This window comes from Hyla sarda, chromosome 3 (assembly GCF_029499605.1).
Source record: "Hyla sarda isolate aHylSar1 chromosome 3, aHylSar1.hap1, whole genome shotgun sequence".
Lineage (NCBI taxonomy): Eukaryota > Metazoa > Chordata > Amphibia > Anura > Hylidae > Hyla > Hyla sarda.
In genome coordinates this window covers 322,656,027-322,670,409 of record NC_079191.1, presented here as the reverse complement: position 1 = coordinate 322,670,409, position 14,383 = coordinate 322,656,027, and positions in this window count along the sequence as shown.

Below are 14,383 nucleotides of genomic sequence, written 5' to 3'. Positions count from 1 at the left end.
TCGCCGCAAGACGCGGCTTTGTCAAGAGGCTTAGGGGCACTGAATGAAAAAGCGCCAAAACAGGGGTTAAATAACCTCCTATTGTGACATCATGGTGGGGTGATATCCACTTCTGATTGGTGGGACACCATCCCATCCAATCATCCTCTATTTAATTTGATGGACATTTCCATGCGCCTATTGCTGCTCTCATAGTTCAACCAATCCGCATAGTTGTTTATTGGTTGCCTCGGTAATGCATCACATGATTGCTGCGTCATGATCTCAGAGCCGATGTTCACATCCGCCTCCTGCGCTATGACCCCTGCGCGAGCTCTTGTACCAGCGCCGATATCCACATCCGCTTCCTGCGCCGTGACCCCTGCGCGAGCTCTTACACCAGCGAGCGTACCTTACTGTCGGAGCTGCGCAGTTCTATATGCGCGGGGACTTAGTCTCCACGGGCATTTCCAAATAGATATAATAGTCAGTCACTATGTAATTTCATATGTGCCAGAATTTTTCTATATAAGGGCTGCGTGATGTAATCTGCGCACATACTTGGTCTTTCATAGTGCTCCATGTTGATAGGGATAAGCTCCAATAAAATACATTATTGCTCTATATGATATTCTATATTATTCTATATTGTATATTATTATCACCATAGAAGTAGTTAATTATTTAGTGATAATTTAAAAGGCAGCATATTGGTCCATCATGGTTAGTCCATCTACAATTCCCTCCCTGATGTCACTTCGGCAAGGTGTTTAATAATTGTGTTGATAAATGTACACGATGTTTATACATTATGGCAGCTATTCTAAATGAATGCTGAAAAGGTAAATCCCTCATTGAGTCCATTAGGGCTCAGGCTTTTGAGTCGCTGTATCCATCTTGCTTCTTCACGGAGTAATTTCTTATCTAAATTGCCTCTTCTGGGGCCCAATGTCATCTTGATTAGTCCCCAAAATTTAAGGGTTTGTATATCACCTCTATGAAAATTTCTAACATGTCTCGCCAGTGGGATATCAGTCCCGGTGCGGATAGTGCTGAGATGTTGAGATATCCGTCTTCTCAGTTGTTGTGTGGTTTTGCCCACATATAGCTTACCACATCCGCACTGGGCAATATATATTACTCCAGAAGTCTGGCAGTTGATAAAATCCCTAATCACATATTTCTTGTTGTCAATTGGGTTAACAAATTCTTTCATCCTAGGCAGGAATCCACAAAAGGTACACTTTCCACAGGGATGGGACCCTTTTATTGTAGACTTGAGCCATGTTCTTTCAGTTTTTTCAGCATAGAGGCTGTGAACCAGATGTTCTCTGATATTTTTCCCTCTCCTATATGTGATCGAAGGAAAAGGGGGGATGACATCTCTCAGATCATTGTCTGCCTGTAGAATAGGCCAGAATTGACGTAAAATATTCATTACCTGACGACTATTCTCGTCAAAAGTGCCAATACATCGTACCGTCTTAGTTATTGTTCCCGTTGTCTGTTTACTTTTCAGTAGCTCCTGTCTTGGGGTGTCACGAGCCCTAGCGAAGGCTCTATGAAGAACCTTCTTAGGATACCCCCTACTGATAAATCTGTTGTATAAAGTCCTGCATTCCCGTAGGAATGCTTCATCTGTGGAGCTGTTTCTCTTGGCTCGCAAGTATTGTCCCACGGGGATGCCTCTCTTGAGGGGGGCAGGATGATGACTGTCCCACTCAAGAAAGCTATTGGTAGACGTGGGTTTCCTATATATGCATGTTTGGACGCTGCCATTGGGCTGCAGAGAAATCTGTAGGTCAAGAAAGTTGATGGTGGTCTGGTGAATTTCTGAAGTAAAAAACATCCCTATTGTATTGTTATTAAGTGTAGTGACAAATTGCTGGAATAGTGCTTCTGTGCCGTCCCAAAATAATAAAACATCATCAATAAATCGTGCCCAAAATAAAATGTGCGAGTTATACTGGAGATGGGTGTCTGTGAATACAATAGTGTCTTCCCACCACCCTAAGAAAAGATTTGCAAAATTAGGTGCACATGCCGTGCCCATTGCTGTGCCTTTGTGCTGTAAATAAAAGTGACCATCAAAAATAAAATAATTGTGTGTGAGTAAAAAGTGAAGGAGTGACAAAATAAATTGATTGTGCTCAATAAATTGTGTTCCTCTCGTGTTCAGGAAGTATTCAACCGCCTTTAGGCCCAATTCATGTTTTATGTTAGTATACAATGCCTCGACATCGAGACTCGCCACATGTGTATTTGGTGGAAAAGAGATTTCCTGCAGTCTAGATACAGCGTCCCCTGTATCCCTAACATAAGACGGTAAGGCTTGGACAAATGGAGTTAACATCTGGTTCACATATTGACTAATTCCCTCCGTGAGATTTTCATTTCCCGATACAATTGGACGTCCTGGGATAGGTATTTTTCTTTTATGTATCTTAGGTAATGCATACATTGTTGCTATAGTAGGCTTCACATTCAGCATATACCTAAATTCATCTTCAGTGATCAATCCATTATTTTTCGCCTCCGTAAGTATCAGTCTCAGTTCATTCAGGAATCTCTCAGTGGGGTTGGATTCAAGACGTCGATATGTTGTTTCATCCCGGATTAGTTGTCGGACCATATCCAGGTAATCATCTTTATTCATAATCACTATATTCCCCCCCTTATCGGAGGGCTTAATGATTATGTCCTGATTTTCTTCCAGATCACGTAATGCTTGATTCTCCTCACAGGTAAGATTTTGGTTTCCCCTCTTCCTAGGTCTCAACTCTTCCAATTTGGTACTAACCATCTGTACAAAGATGTTAATATTATCGAATTGTGTAAAATTGGGTGTTGTTCGACATCTAGGTTTTAAATCCGAAAAAGGTGGACTGGGTCTCCTTGTACCACTTTCACCTTCCTCTAGTAGTTCATAAAGATCACTCACCACTTGATTATCCAACCTTGCCTCTATATCACTATCACGTGATTTGTGCACTTTGTGCAGAGCAAGTTTCCTTGCGAACAGATTAATATCCTTAATCCATTCGAAGGAATCAAATTGTGGTGTAGGTGTATAGGATAGTCCCTTTTTCAATGAGGGACTTAATGAGGGATTTACCTTTTCAGCATTCATTTAGAATAGCTGCCATAATGTATAAACATCGTGTACATTTATCAACACAATTATTAAACACCTTGCCGAAGTGACATCAGGGAGGGAATTGTAGATGGACTAACCATGATGGACCAATATGCTGCCTTTTAAATTATCACTAAATAATTAACTACTTCTATGGTGATAATAATATACAATATAGAATAATATAGAATATCATATAGAGCAATAATGTATTTTATTGGAGCTTATCCCTATCAACATGGAGCACTATGAAAGACCAAGTATGTGCGCAGATTACATCACGCAGCCCTTATATAGAAAAATTCTGGCGCATATGAAATTACATAGTGACTGACTATTATATCTATTTGGAAATGCCCGTGGAGACTAAGTCCCCGCGCATATAGAACTGCGCAGCTCCGACAGTAAGGTACGCTCGCTGGTGTAAGAGCTCGCGCAGGGGTCACGGCGCAGGAAGCGGATGTGGATATCGGCGCTGGTACAAGAGCTCGCGCAGGGGTCATAGCGCAGGAGGCGGATGTGAACATCGGCTCTGAGATCATGACGCAGCAATCATGTGATGCATTACCGAGGCAACCAATAAACAACTATGCGGATTGGTTGAACTATGAGAGCAGCAATAGGCGCATGGAAATGTCCATCAAATTAAATAGAGGATGATTGGATGGGATGGTGTCCCACCAATCAGAAGTGGATATCACCCCACCATGATGTCACAATAGGAGGTTATTTAACCCCTGTTTTGGCGCTTTTTCATTCAGTGCCCCTAAGCCTCTTGACAAAGCCGCGTCTTGCGGCGAAACATGTCGAGGGGGGCATAGGACAGGTTTTTTAATATACAGTGTAGACTCCTCCATTAACCGTGTGTACACTGCAGGTACACACAGGTAGATAATAGGTGATGCCTGGCTGGCACAGATAACTAATAATACAGGAGGAGAGATACACTGCAAATTTTAACTCCTTTTTTGTTGGTGTTTTGAAATTAATAAAGATTATACCTTTCAACAAATATATGGGAAATATAGGGAATTAGTGGATCACTTCGGTGATCTTTTGGTGAATTAAGTTAAAGTTTATTTTCTTTATCTTTTACAGCCCGGGCATAGGTATACAGCATACAGCAGTGGTCTCAAACCTGCAGACCTCCAGCTGTTGCAAAACTACAAATCACAGCATGCCAGAGTTGTAGTTTTGCAACAGCTGGAGGTCCGCAGGTTGTAGACCACTGACGTACATTGAGTTCCAGCGGCGGCAGCCCCCAACAAAGAGGAGTGCTTGCGGGTGACATATGTGAGTAGTACCCCGCTGGGATGATCATTAATTGGGAGGGGGGGGGTGGAGCTGAACAGTGCTGGAGGGTCACATGATTTGGAGGGGGGGGGTTTGGGGGGAGCAGAACAGCGCTGACAGGTCACATGATTGGGGGGGTGAAAGAAATACCGTTATATACCGTGGAACCGCCATAAGTTACAAAAATACCGTGATAAGCATATGTGGTCATACCGCCCAGACCCACATAAGGGCTTGATTTTTACATCACCAATTGTACTTTGTAATTACATCACTTATTTTACCATAAAATGTACGGCGCAACCCAACAAATATTATTTATGTGGGAAAATTGAAAAAAAAACTGCAATTTAGCTAATTTTGGAAGGTTTTGTTTTCAAATTGTACACTTTACGGTAAAAATGACACGTTTTCTTTATTCTGTGGGTCAATACGATTAAAATGATACCCATGATTATATGCTTTTATATAATTGTACCACTTAAAAAAAATCTCAAACCATTTTAACTAGGGATCGACCGATATCGCTTTTTTAGGGCCCATACCGATAATCGGTGCAGGTTAGGGCCGATAGCCGATAACTTATACCGATATTCCGGTATAAGTTATCGGCTATTTAACCCCCTGCGACACCGCTGCAGATCATTGATTTAAAGCGGGTGCTTTAAATCAATGATCTGCAGTGGCTTTTGCGGGGCCATAGGCCGCCGCCGCCACCCGCTTCTCTCCCCTTACCTGTCAGGGTGGTCCAGGCCATCCATCCTTCCTTCCTTCCTGTAGTGTTCGGGGGCGTTCCGGGTGAAGAGTGGACCGGTCCGGGCTGTCCTTCTCCGGCGGTCATCTTCTCCACTCCGGGCAGGCTCTGGCCTAGTACGCTGCATAGACACTGCTGCGCAGTGACGCCCGTGCGCAGCGACACACCTGACGTCACGGCGTAGCGGCGTCTATGCAGCGTACTAGGCCGGAGCCTGCCCGGAGTGGAGAAGATGACCGCCGGAGAAGAAGGACAGCCCGGACCGGTTCACACTTCACCCGGAACGCCCCCGGACACTACAGGAAGGAAGGATGGATGGCCCGGACCACCCCCATTACGGGTAAGTTAAATTTTTTTATTGACTCGGAGGGTGGGGGAGGGGCCCGACCAGTATAGCGGTATGGGCAAAAATCCATACCGGTATACCGCCCAGCATCACGGTGGGGGGTGCGACGAGGTGCGGTGGGTCGGGGGCGCGGTGCGGCGGGTCGGGGGGTGGGGTCGAGGTGCGGTGGGGGCGGTGCGGGGGGCGGGGCATTATCGGCTTATCGGCAAGGTAATTGTCGATACCGATAATGCCCAAAATCGTGATTATCGGCCGATATCAGCCATACTGATAATCGGTCGATCCCTAATTTTAACACAATTAGTATGTTTGAAATTGCCCTATTTTGACCACCTATAATTTTCTAATTTTTCCTTTTATGGGGTGATATGAGGGCTAATTTTTTGCTCCATGATCTGTAGTTTTTACCAGTACCACTTTTGCTTAGGTTTTACTTTTTATAAATTTTCAATTAATTTTTTTTGGGAATAAAATGTGACAAAAAAGCAGTAATTTTGGACTTTTTTTTTTATTTTTTAACATTTGCGCCGTTCACCGTACGGGATAATTAACAATATATTTTAATTGTTCAGACTTTTACGCACACGGCGATACCAAATATATGTATTCATTTTTTTTTTTTTTTTACACTTTTTGGGGGGTAAAATGGGAAAAACGAATGTTTTACTTTTTTATTGGGGGAGGGGATTTTTCTAAATGTTTTCCTTTTTATTTTACATTTTTTTTTTTACACTTTTTATGTCCGCATAGGGGACTATTCATAGCAATCATTTGATTGCTAATACTGTTCAGTGCTATGTATAGGACATAGCACTGATCAGTATTATCGGTGATCTTCTGCTCTGGTCTGCTCGATCTTAGACCAGAGCAGAAGACCCCGGGAGATGACCGGAGCCACGCGCCACCATGGGGGACCCACCAGGGGACCTCACGCCACCATGCTGGATGACCGGATCGCTGCGGCAGCGCTGCGGGCGATCCGACCATCTATTCAAAGTACTGCACTGCCGCAGATGCCGTGATCTGTGTTGATCACGGCATCTGAGGGGTTAATGGCGGACATCTGCGCGATCGCGGATGTCCGCCATTATCGGCAGGTCCCTGGCTGCTCTTAGCCATCATGGAGGCGCGTAAATGCACGTCATGGTGCGTTAAGTCACCATGACGTACATTTAAGTCCAGGGTTTAAAAGACACTGATACTTGTTTAGTGAGTAATAAGACACACTATGGAGAGTAAAGATATACAGAGTGAAATTGGAAAACAACATAACTGTACAATTTTTTTCTATGAAAAATTGTGCCTCCAGCTGATGCATATCTACAACTGCCAGCATGCCCTTCGTCTGTCCATGCATGCTGAGAGTTGTAGTTTTGCAATAGCTGAAGGCACACTGGAGCGGGGCGCAAGCACAAGAGGGGAAGAGAGATACCCTCTGCGCTCGCTTGTAACACTCAGGACACTCCCGTGCTGAATTTGTCAGCCTGTGTACTAACAGAGAGACAAATATCCCTTCTCAGCAAAGGTTTGAATTTTGTTCCAACATATAGATTTCATTTGTTTAAAACCATATTAGACGTTAATAAATTTGCAAGAGAATTGACGTTGCGGAGACACTTTTTTTTTCCAACAGTATAGAGGAGAGTACACCTGATAATGAGAGTGATCATATAACAGATATTAATATGTGTAAAAATTTTACAGATCAGAATAATATGCTCAGTCTAAGGTTGTTGGAGAGAGAGTCTCTCAGCACGTCAAATGAAATAGGACGTCAGTTTCACACCACCAACCCTGATTTCTATCCTGTGGCTTCCCGTACTGAAGCCCTGGATAAATATCAGGAGTTGGTGGAAAGAGATTTGGTGGATTTACATAGATCTAGCATCGAGAAAAATGGTATGGGCAATTTAAACAAGGCAGAAAAGGTGGAGCTTAAAAAACTTACTGATAACAACCACATAGTGGTGCGCAACGCCGATAAGTGTGGCAATATCATAGTTCTCGATGCTAAACTAAACCTAGAAATGTTGGAAAATGTAAACATCTATAAAAAATTGAAAGAGAACCCGACAGAATGGATAAAATGCAAATTTAAAAAAGTATTGAAAGAGGGAGTGGAGATGGGAGTATTAACTGAAAAATTGGAAAAACTCTTGTATGTGGAAAATCCAACAGTACCAGTTTTTCACTCAATGCCCAAGGTCCACAAGGGACTCTTCACCCCACCTTTAAGACCTATAGTGGTGGGGATAGGGTCCCTTGTGGAAAGACTGGTTGAATGGGTGGATTCCTACCTCCAACCCTTAACAAAAATCACCCCGACGTATATAAAAGATACAGGGCATACAATCACGATGTTGGAGAACATGCATTGGGATGAGCGCTTTTTTTGGGCGACATGTGATGTTGTCGCTCTGTACCCTTCCATACCATGGAATAAAGGATTGGATCAATTTAGTACATACTCCCCTGTCCTGAAGGAATTTCTCATATTGGCAGTAGATTTTTTATTAAATCATAATTTTTTTTCATGTTTGATGAGAAATTTTTCCTTCAGGCCAGGGGAGCACCGATGGGGGCTAAGTACTCGCCATCGTTGGCAAACTTATATATGATTTTTTGGGAGACTAAGTACATTTTTACTGAAAATAATCCCTTCTTTGAGTGTATCCAGTGGGTGGGTCGTCATATAAACGACCTACTCATGGTATGGAGGGGTACAGAGAGACAGTGAACAATTTGTTGATTATATCAATAATAATGACCTTAATTTGCAGTTTACAGTACATTTAGACAAGGAACAAATACATTTTCTGGACGTGACCATATATGTGGAGAATATTAGGGTCATGTTCAGACCGTACCGCAAAGAGACTGTGACAAACTCTGTATTAATTGCAACATCGTGTCACCCGAAACACGTTGTACAGAACATCCCATATGGAGAACTGTGCCGTACTAAAAGGAATTGTACGTTTAATTCTATTTTTCTAAATTAAATGAAACAACTTAAAGGGTACCTCTCATCAAATAAACTTTTGATATATTTTAGATGAATGAATGTTGAATAACTTTCCAATAGCATGTTAATGAAAAATATGCTTCTTTCTATTGTATTTTTCCCGATCAGTCCTGTCAGCAAGCATTTCTGACTAATGCTGGAGTCCTAAACACTCAGAGCTGCCAGCCTGCTTTGTTCACAGCCAAACAGGCTGTGAACAAAGCAGGCTGGCAGCTCTGAGTGTTCTCCTTTGTGAACAAAGCAGACTGGCAGCTCGTAGTGTTTAGGACTCCAGCATGAGTCTGAAATGCTTGCTGCCAGGACTGGTAGGGAGACCCCTAGTGGTTATTTCTTCAAAGTGGAAAATGAAATAGAAAGAAGCATATTTTTTAATAACATGCAATTGTAAAGTTATTCTGCATACATTAATCTATAGTATATCAAAAGTTTTTTTGATGAGAGTGAATGGGGCTACACAAAAAAGAACCTGGAAAAAGCTAATAAGAGAGTACAGGATAGAGACAGGAATACCCTAGTAACCAATCAAACTAAGAACAGGAATGGGAACAACAACTCAGTTAGGAAAAAAAAAACACTTTTGTAACTGCATACAGTGCACAATTTCTTGCCATTAAACGCATCGTAACAAAGTACCTACAGGTTCTTGAAGTGGACACAGTGTTAAGGGAAGTCATCACAGGCGGTGTCAATGTAATCCCCAGGAGAGGTCCAACATTGGGGTCGGTACTTTCCCCCAGTTTATTCAGCAGTAAATCCAAGTATGAACAGGGTAGCAAAAGTTGGCTAAAATACAAAGGGAATGTGGGCTGCGGACACGGCAGGTGCATAACTTGCACCTATATGGAAAAAACGGATCATTTCACATCATATACTACTAATACAACATATCCAATAACAAGCTATATAAATTGTAGTACGGAATACGTAGTATATCTTGCAGCTTGCACACAATGTAGACTGCAATATGTGGGATCCACCAGCAACCAATTAAAAGTTTGTATCTGCAGACACATTTCCGATGCTAGTGGTATCAAAATAGGGGTATCTGCCTTAACCAAACATTTCTGTGAACACCATGGAGGGAATACTACCACCCTGAGTGTAAAGGGAATAGAGAGGTTTAAAAAACACCCAAGAGGGAGAGATCTTAGAAAACATTTATTGAACAGGGAGATCTTCTGGATGTTTTGCCTGAAGACGATACATTCAGATGGATTAAACCGGAGATTAGATCTGATTACAGTATACTAAGGTTATTGTCAGGATCCGGATGGGTATACTGTGAGGATACTGGTGGTGGATCCTCTGTGTCAGTGGGGTGATGACGTGGGCCGTACCAGGGGAACGGAGTCTAAGGAGTTACTGGTATTCACCAGAGCCCGCCGCAAAGCGGGATGGACTTGCAGCGGCAGGTAACCCCCAGGTCGTTCCACCCGATAGCGACTCAACCCCAACTGACGGCTGAGACAGGCACAGTACAATGGATTAGGCAAGAGCAAGGTCGGACGTAGCAGAAGGTCAGGGCAGGCAGCAAGGATCATAGTCAGGGGCAACGGCAGAGGGTCTGGAACACTGGCTTGGAACATACACAAGAAACGCTTTCACTGGCACTGAGGCAACAAGATCCGGCAATGCTAGGAAGGGGAAGTTGGTTTTTGTAATGAGGGCACATGTGTGAGTACTGATTGGGCCAGGCGCCAATCAATGGCACACTGGCCCTTTAAATCTCAGAGAGCCGTCGCGCGCATGCCCTAGGGAGCGGGGCCGCGCGCGCCGGGACTGAGACGACGGAGGACGGGACAGGTGGGGGGATTGGGATGAGAGCCGCGTGTCGCATCCCCGCCGGTGAGGCTAATGCAGCGCTCCCGGTCAGCGGGTCTGACCGGGGCGCTGCATGGAGGTGAACGCCGCGAGCGCTCCTGGGAGGAGCAGGGACCCGGAGCGCTCGGCGTATCAGTTATTATGTAAATATAGCTTATTAATAAATTTTAAATATAATAAAAATACACTAATAACAATATGAAAGCAATCATCCTAATGCATGTATTTTCTCTATATTCCCTCGGTAGTTGTCAGGGTCCGGACTAGCGGCTGGTGAAGACACTGGAGGTGGATCCCCTGTGCCATAGAGGCGATGACACGGGCCGTACTGGGGAATCGGTTCTAAGCAGTTGCTGGTGTTCACCAGAGCCTGCCGCAAAGCAGGATGGACTTGCTGCGGCAGTAACTACCAGGTCGTGTTTCCCAGTAGCGACTCGACCTCTCTGGCAGCTGAGACTGGCGCGGCACACAAGGACTAGACAGAGGCGAGGTCAGACGTAGTAGAAGGTCAGGGCAGGCAGCGAGGTTCGTAGTCAGAGGCAACAGCAGAAGGTCTGGGTACACAGGCTTGGAACACACTATAACGCTTTCTCAGGGCACAAGGCAACAAGATCCAAGGAGAGGAAGGGGAAGTGGGTTTTTATAAGAATGGGAGTGATTGGGCCAGGCACCAATTAGTGGTGCACTGGCCCTTTAAATTTTAGCAAGCCGGCGGAGCGGGGCCGCGCGCGCCGTGAGGAAGCAGACGGGGGCCAGAGGTGAGTGACATGGGGCGCGATCCGAGGGCGGGCCCGACCCGTGTCTCGGATCGCATCCCCTCCGGAGACCAGGGAGCAGCGCTCGCGGTCAGCAATGCCGACCGGAGCGCTGCAGACAGAAGCACGCCGTGAGCGCTCCGGGGAGGCAGCGGGAGTAAATTTAACATTCTTTAAACACCGGAGAAAATCCGGACCATATTTTCCAACATACCTGATTTGTATCAGTCACGTGATTTTTCACAAACACTATTTTAATGTGTCATTAGTGTGAAGTCTTTATTCTATGACTAAGCGCATATAAGCGCGAAACGCGTCAGAAAGACTAACTGTACCTGTTTGTCCTGTGGAATTCAATAAACGAATAGATTTTATCCGCATACTTGGTGCTGGACATTCGTTTGTGTTGTATCTGCTGTAGAATCCGGGGCGGTGCCGGCGGGTCCGTGACACAGGTGTGCGCATAGCAGGAGTGAGCTGTATTCCTTTTGAAAGTTCTACAAGGCACAGTGGTTGGTTGCAAAACACTGAGAGTTTGTTACCTAACTCAGTGTTTTGCAACCAGTCTGCCTCCAGCTGTTGCAAAACGACAACTCCCAGCATGCACGGACAGCCAAAGGGCATGCTGGGAGTTGTAGTTTTGCAACAGCTGGATGTTTGCCGCCCCCCCCATGTAAATGTACAGGGTACATTCACACGGGCGGGGGTTTATAATGAGTTTCCCACTGCAAGTTTGAGAAGCGGAAAATTTTCCGCTGCAGTTCAAACTCCCAGCGGGTAACTCGCTGTGAAACCCTGCCCATGTTAATGTACCCTAAAAAACACTAGACTACACTACACAAAATAAAAAGTAAAACACTACATATACACACACCCTTACACAGTTACATCCCCTCCCCCCCCCCCCCAATAAAATAAAAAACGTCTCGTATGGCAGTGTTTCCAAAATGGGAGCCTCAAGCTGTTGCAAAACAACAACTCCCAGTATTCCCGGACAGCCATTGACTGTCCAGGCATGCTAGAAGTTTTGCAACAGCTGGAGGCACCGTTTGTGAAACACTGTCATAGGGTATTTTTGGTATCGGAGGCAAGTGTAATGCTTGCATCTGGGTCCACCCCTATGCAAATCCCTCAAATGCGCTCTCACTTCGGAGCCCTATCGTATTTCAAGGCAACAGCTTAGTGCCACATATTTCCGTACTCGGGAGAAATTGCCTACATTTTGGGGGGGGTGGGGCTTTTTCTCCTTTTACCCCTTATGAAAAGGTAAATTTGGTGGTCACATCAGCATGTTATTGTAATAAAATTAAATTTTTTACACTAACATGCTGGTGTTGCCCCACACTTAATTTTCACAAGAGTTAAAAGGAAAAAAAAGACCCCCAAAATTTGTAATGCAATTTCTCCTGAGTATGGAAATACAACATAAGCTGACGTAAAATGCTCTGCGGGCGCACAACAGGGCTCAGGAGTTAGAGCACACTATGTTGAAGCCTAAATTGGTGATTTGCACAGGGGTGGCTGATTTTACAGTGGTTCTGACATAAACGCAAAAAAAAAAAATAACACACATGTGACCCCATTGGAAACGACACGCCTCTCGGAACGTAGCAAGGGGTACAGTGAGCCTTAAAGGGGTTCTCCGGTGCTTACACATCTTATCACCATATCCAAAGGATAGGGGATAAGATGCCTGATCGCAGGAGTCCTGCTGCTGGGGAACCCCGTGATCATGCACGCGGCACCCCGTTTGTAATCAGTCCCCGGAGCGTGTTCGCTCCGGGTCTGACTACGGGCGACTACAGGGCCGGCGGCGTGTGATGTCACGCCTCCGCTGCCGTGTGACGTCACGCTCCACCCCTCAATGCAAGCCTACGGGAGGGGGCGTGACAGATATCATGCCCCCTCCCGTAGGCTTGCATTGAAGGACGTCACACGGGGCCAGAGGCGTGACATCACACGCCGACGGCCCTGTAGTCGCCCGTAATCAGACCCGGAGCGAACATGGGGTTTACAAACAAGGTGCCGCGTGCATGATCACGGGGGTCCCCAGCGGCGGGACTCCCGAGATCAGGCATCTTATCCCCTATCCTTTGGATAGGGGATAAGATGTGTAAGCACCGGAGAACCCCTTTAAAGAGGTACTCCACCCCTAGACATCTTATCCCCTATCCAAAGGATAGGGGATAAGATGTCTGATCGCGGGGGTCTGCCCGCTTGGGACCCCCCGTGATCTCTCCTGCTGCACCCCCGTACATCAGCAGCCTGGAGCTATGTTTGCTCGTGGCTGATGACTGGCGATACGGGATGGGACGGGGTATCGTGACGTCAAAGCCCCGCCCCTCGTAATGCCACGCCCCCTCCCATAGACTTGCATTGAGGGGATGGGATGGATAGTGGATAAGATGTATAGGGGCAGTGTACCCCTTTATTTTATTCGTTAAAGTTGGATGTGAAAATGAAGATCTTTGAAACAGTGGGCTGTGCCAAAGAAAAATTACATTTTTCATTTTCACGGACCACTGTTCCAAAAATCTGTCAGACACCTGTGGGCTGTAAATGCTCACTGCACCCCTTATTACACTACAGTGCAGTTTCTAAAATGGGGTCCACTGTTCTGGCACCATGGGGACTTTGTAAACGCACATGGCCCCCGACTTCCATTACAAACAAATTCTCTCTCCAAAAGCTTGATGGCGCTCCTTCTGTTCTGAGCATTGTAGTTCGCCCGCAGAGCACTTTACATCCACATGGGGTATTTCCATATACTCAAAAGAAATGGTGTTACAAATTTTCGGAGGCTTTTTCTCCTATTACCCCTTGTGAAAATGAAAAATTTGGGGTAACACCAGCATTTTAGTGAAAAAAATCAAATTTTTCATTTTCACATCCAACTTTAACGGAAATTTGTCAAACACCTGTGGGGTGTAAGGGCTCACTGTACCCCTATTTACGTTCCTTGAGGGGTGCTGTTTACCAAATAGTGTGCCATGTGTTTTTTTTTTTTGCTGTTCTGGGACCATAGGGGCTTCCTAAATGTGACTTGCCCGCCAAAAACTAGCAAAATATGCTTTCAAAAGCTAAATGTGGCTCCTTCTCTTCTGAGCATTGTAGTTGACTGCATGGCACTTTACGTCCACACATTTACATACTCAGAAGACATGGGGTTACAAATTTTGGGGGGCATTTTCTCCTATTACCTCTTGTAAAAAAAATTAAATTTGCGGAAAAAAACTGAATTTTTGTGGGAAAAACTAAAAATTTTATTTGCACA